At 34.0% G+C, this 5,746-nt stretch overlaps 1 long non-coding RNA gene across 1 annotated transcript; it reads right to left on the bottom strand.

Moving 5' to 3' along the window:
- Positions 1–2,915: 2,915 nt before the first annotated feature.
- LOC143062372 (uncharacterized) lies at positions 2,916–4,887 on the bottom strand. The gene is made up of 2 exons (XR_012974716.1): positions 4,652–4,887; positions 2,916–4,386 (listed from the first exon to the last, which is right to left on the bottom strand). It is a non-coding gene; the product is annotated as an uncharacterized LOC143062372 (long non-coding RNA).
- Positions 4,888–5,746: the final 859 nt, after the last annotated feature.

Genomic DNA, 5,746 nt, shown 5'->3' with positions numbered 1-5,746 from the left:
AATATGAAATATTACTCTTTATATACAAATGTATATGTTTGTGTGTGTGTGTGTGTATAAAAAAGATGTGGTATGATTGCCAATGAGACAACTCTCCACAAGAGACCAAATGATACAGAAATTAACAACTATAGGTCACCGTATAGCCTTCAACAATGGGCAAAGCCCATACCGCATAGTCAGCTATAAAAGGCCCCGAAATGACAAATGTAAAACAATTCAAACGAGAAAACTAACGGCCTAATTTATGTACAAAAAATGAACGAAAAACAAATATTTAACACATCTACAAACGAAAACCACTGAATTACAGACTCCTGACTTTGGACAGGCACATACATACAGAATGTGGTGGGGTTAAACATGTTAGCAGGCGCCCAATCCCCCCCCCCTGACTTGTGACAGTACAACATAAGAACAAACTATAAAAATCAGTTGTACCATGAGAGACAAGAAAAGTTTTGAAATATGTCATCTGTCTTTGTATTGTCATGATAGTTTTAGAATGTTCTCTTTTCATTAACATTTAATGAAATATTCTTATTCTTATATAGCATGTATAGTGAATGCTTATAAATAAAGATAAACAACAACCTTTTAACAATTATTCTACTGGACTAAAATACCTGTTGCACTGAAAAACAATGAAAATACTATAACATTATTCTTATTCCAGAAATTTCAAACAAATAATTATGTCAGATAACTGTATTAAAATACTTGTATGTTTAAAGTAAAGTAAACTCATATCTGTATATCAGTTACAATATTTATACAGTGAAATCTGTAAACCAATCTCATTCAGGACAGAAGTTCAAAATGCATTGAATGTGAATAGCATTCGTTGCCATACCTAGATTCATAGATTGTTTTCTTTATGTCCAGTGGCACCTATTTCATGCATATTTAGTACTAAAAAGAATTTATGTATACATTTATGTTGAAATTAATATGTGGCTTACTCACCGGTTACTTCGCGCTGCAAGATTTGGATTTGGATTAAGAATAAATAACATGGTAAATGTTCATTAGCGTATTAAGACAGTTAAAAAACTAGATATAACAACTCGCACAATAAGTATAACCATCTACTCAATTTACAAATATAAATATAAAATAATATCCAAGAAAAGATTGACAATTTACGCAATGATAGAATTTAAATTCAGTTATAACACCAAAGAAAAAGTTCACGACTATTTAAAGCATTTAACAAAGTTAAAATTATTTAAGAAAGAAAAACCAGATTAACAGTTTAAATTATTGAGCTATTATTTTTTATAAAATGTTGCTTAATTCTAAAACTAAAAAAGAATACTCATCTTTTCTTCTGTGTTTTAAATTCTATAGCTTTGGTCAAGCTCCGTGTAAGGTTTGAATTCAAATGACCAAACCACACGAGGTAAATTGCACGGACTAACATTTCGCGGGCTAAACTAATTAGCATATTAAAGTGACCAGTATAAAATGAATCGAACACACCGTCAATTTAAATCAACAATAGGCATACCAAGTTATATAATTACAATAACTGAATTTAATTATTATTGAATTAAATTCTATTATTCAGTAGCTAAACGTCTTAATTGTTATACATTTTTTTAAATTATATTTTGATTGAAGATCTCTTTAACAGATACATTGCATGGTTGCGTCAATGTGACACTCACAAGGAAGCTATTAAATCAAGAGTTCCAAATGGCGAAGTTGAAATCATCACTTCGTAAAATTTACGGACGCCATCACGAGCTTGTTGGCCGTTATGGAATTACGGTTTCACAAATGATATCGGATATGTTCCTTACGTCGTAAACACAATCCCCTTCCCTTTCATGAATATGACCTATCGAATTAGACTATTTACCGGATTTGTTATCACATAAGAAAAATGACGGGTGCCTCATGTGGAGCAGGATATGCTTACCCTTCCGGAGCACCTGAGATCACCCTTAGCTGTTGGTGGGGTTTGTGTTGTTTATTCTTTAGTTTTCTATGTTGTCTCATGTGTACTATTGTTTGTCTGTTTGTCTTTTTAAGCCATGTTGTTGTCATTTATTTTCGATTTACAAGTTTGACTGTGCCTCTGATATCTTTCGTCCCTCTTTTACGCTCATGTATCTCAGCAACTCCTTTTTCTTACTGAATTTAATTACTGGGACTACTTCATACGCCTTCTTCAACAGTTACTCCTTAAACCACAACGGAAAATGCGAATGTGATTTGTTAGACTTGTCAAATATCCACAAACTTGTTACATAAAGAAAAGTATATCAAAACATGCATGAAATGAATGAGCGGTAAACAAATAGATAGTACCATACATTGTAGTAATATATAAAGAACTTTAGACTGAAAAATGTCAACCAAACTTAAGGTAAAACCAATTGACTGTTTTATACTGAAAAAAACGTGACGTAAGACAGCTTTCAACGGATTACAGTTTGATGGTTTGAGGCTACCGGTCTGTTAGATGTGTTTTTGAGATGTATCAATGTGATGATTTGGTCACTTTTTAGCTAATTTTTATAGTTTGCTCTTGTGTTGTGCTGTAACACAACCACTTTCCTAGGTTAAAGGAGTGGTTCAGCGCTAACAAACACATTCCAAGTCAAGTGCCGGTAGTTAAGTAGTTGTTGTGTTGATTCACCTCTGTCTTATTGGTTGTTAGTAAATTGTTTGGTTTAGGTTAAGGTCGTTAGTTTTCTGAATTGAATTTGTTGCTATTTTTTCATGTCGGGACCTTTTATAGCCGACTATACTTTTTTACCACCAAAAACCCGTGAAGACTTATGAAACGTCTTTCTGCTCAAATATCTTGTACCGCGAGGTATTCAAGTACAAATTGTATACGCTTAAGATTAAGCCCAACTCAGAATTATATAAGAAGGTTATGATAGCAGACGCAAAGAAAAAAGTGAAATTAAAAATAAGTATTTTATTAATTTTTGTAACATCTCTTTGCATTGCATTCAAGATTTTTCAATAGCACATTTCAGTCGCCATTTCAACGTTTCTTTTCTTCGCCAAAGTATATTTCGGTGAGATTCTTTAGGAACAACGATGTTTTATATTTCTAGTAACAAGAGTTTAGACCTCCGTCATAAATACCAATTGAAGTTTCTAGACATAAGACTGATAACAGCAGCTAACATCTTTTGAAAATATCAACTGTTCTTGGTAAAGACTTTGATCGATCTCGTGATTCTGTGGGGGGTTGTAAGTAAGAAAAAACAGGTACTTGTTGAACATTCACTGGAAGAGATCCGATTCTTTCTCTGTGAGAACCATTATTATACTGTGTTTGAAGTGACGGTCTTAGGTCACTAGCTGATGAAAAAACGCTCGATTCAAAACTATGAAGACTTAAATTTGTGTTAGTGCTTAGTCTCTCAACAAACCATTTTGGACTGTATGGTGAAGATGCTTCTCCTTTTCCTATCAAACTTTTGGAATGATACGGTGAAGTCAACCCATTTTCTATAACCCATTTGGAACTGTTAATTGATATAGCATCGGTGTAGATATCAGGAAATTTGAAGTCTGTACTTACTAGGGAACATCCGCTTTTAGGGGTGATAGGTGGTGTTATTATCGGATGCATGAGAGTAAAAATCTGCAGCTTTTTTGAATTCTGAGGGCTGTTGTTCATTAATTTTCTGACTGTCGTCTCGTTCATTATCTGTAACGACTCTCCCTGTTGTGGAAATTGAAGTATAGGTCTTGTTCGATGTTCTCCTTGTATGTTGAATGACTTAATGCTCATTATACTTGTTCGAATTGCAGAAATAGCATTGTATTTCGACTGTAAGATAATACTAAACATGACAGGATTTAGAAAAACCAGTACTACTTTCATTGACCAGTACATCTCATTTAATTTTGAAGTCTTCATGGTTGCTGGAACAAGTTCTAACGGATAAACAAACATGCTTGGACAAACGTAAAACACCGTCTGTAGAATCAAGGAGTAAAAAAATTGCTTCAGTAAAGCGAATCCTCCAACCAAACTACTACGATTGAACTGTTGCATAGCAGCATGAACGGAAAATCGTCGTTTATAGAGAACAATCGAGATTTTACCTACCATAACAAAATTAATAATGACATTCATTATCCATGGGATTGTTTTTGTAGCTGTCTTTGCTGCAAAGGCTGCAACAATGGGGATAGAATTTCCTTGACCATCTATGAACCAGGCTGAGATAGAATATGCTATACTGCACATTACTACAAAAATCATACCAGTTCTAACAAATGTTTTCGACTGGCTGGATCCTGACTCTTGGTTTGGTGGTGTCTGCAGGTTTTGTATAACCCGGTACCTTAATACATTCAGTATCAAAATGCTCACAATGTACACTCCATCAAGTAGTAGGTCAACAGTATCTAAAAAGAGAAAATGCATGTATTATTTTACATATTTGTATTTTGTACAAGGAGGTTTAATTGCAAAGTACTAGTAGCTGTGGTATCAATATTTTAAATAAATAATAAAATACGAGACTTTTTGTGTATGAAATTCAGTCTGTACAAAATATATTCAAATGATTAAAAAAAAAAATAACCGTAGGTAAATATTCCTAAAAAATGAAATGTTTCCTAACTCATTGAACGTTGTAGAGAGTCGTTTAAAAAGTCGAATGGTCCTTACCTAAAAACTTGAATACTTCTGGTAACCGGACTGTGACAGGAATAAGTAATCTGACAAAGATTTCTAAACCAATGACAGATTTAGCAGCACAAGCTACGATGATAGTACAATCTATCAAAGCTCTTCTCTGTTTTGTCCTCGCTGTTATCCATAGAAATGTCATGTTCAGCAGGAACCCACAGCTGGCGAGAGAAAGCTGTATCCATGATATTGTAGAATTGCCGTTCAACTTTGGCAACAGCATCTTCAAATAGCATGTTGTATCCCCAAATTCAATTCTTATATAGATGAGACGAAGTGTTAATTTCTGACGTAGACAAATTTCACTGTCTTATTCTCACCAATCACAAACAAAACTTATATAAAGTGTTAAAACAACATCTATATTTACGGAAAAAAGTTGAAGGCCGCATGGTATTCTATAGAAGCGTACACACACCCTATTTGGACTTTTTGGACAATTGGCATCAGAAAAAGGATTCCGGAGAACCAATACACAATAAACTCATCATAGATACCAGGACTAAATTTTGTATATACGCCAGACGCGCGTTTCGTCTACAAAAGAATCATCAGTGACGCTCGAATCCAAAAAAAGTTAAAAATGCCAAATAAAGTACGAAGTTGAAGAGCATCGAGAACTAAAATTCCTAAAAGTTTTGCCAAATACAGCTAAGGTAATCTATGCCTGAGGTAGAAAAGTCTTAGTATTTCAAAAAGTTCCGAAATTTTGTAAACAGTAAATTTATAAATATTACCATTGTAACACAAAAAGTGCTGACTACTGGGCTTGTGATACCCTCGGGGAAATAAATCTCCACCAGCAGTGGCATCGACCCAGTGGTTGTAAATAAACTCATCATAGATACCAGGACTAAATTTTGTATATACGCAAGACGCGCGTCTCGTCTACAAAAGACTCATCAAATGGGACTAATGAAGAGCAACATGTCGGGGCGAACCCAGGTGATCCGAAAGAGAAGGCTTGTAGTATAATACATGTATCCATCAGTGAAAAATTGTATCAGATATATACAAAATTTAATAACAATGTGACGCAATACTCCAACAGTATTTTGTAATGTCACAATTTTG

The sequence above is a fragment of the Mytilus galloprovincialis genome, chromosome 2 (assembly GCF_965363235.1).
Source record: "Mytilus galloprovincialis chromosome 2, xbMytGall1.hap1.1, whole genome shotgun sequence".
NCBI lineage: Eukaryota > Metazoa > Mollusca > Bivalvia > Mytilida > Mytilidae > Mytilus > Mytilus galloprovincialis.
This window is presented reverse-complemented; position numbering and strand designations above follow the sequence as displayed.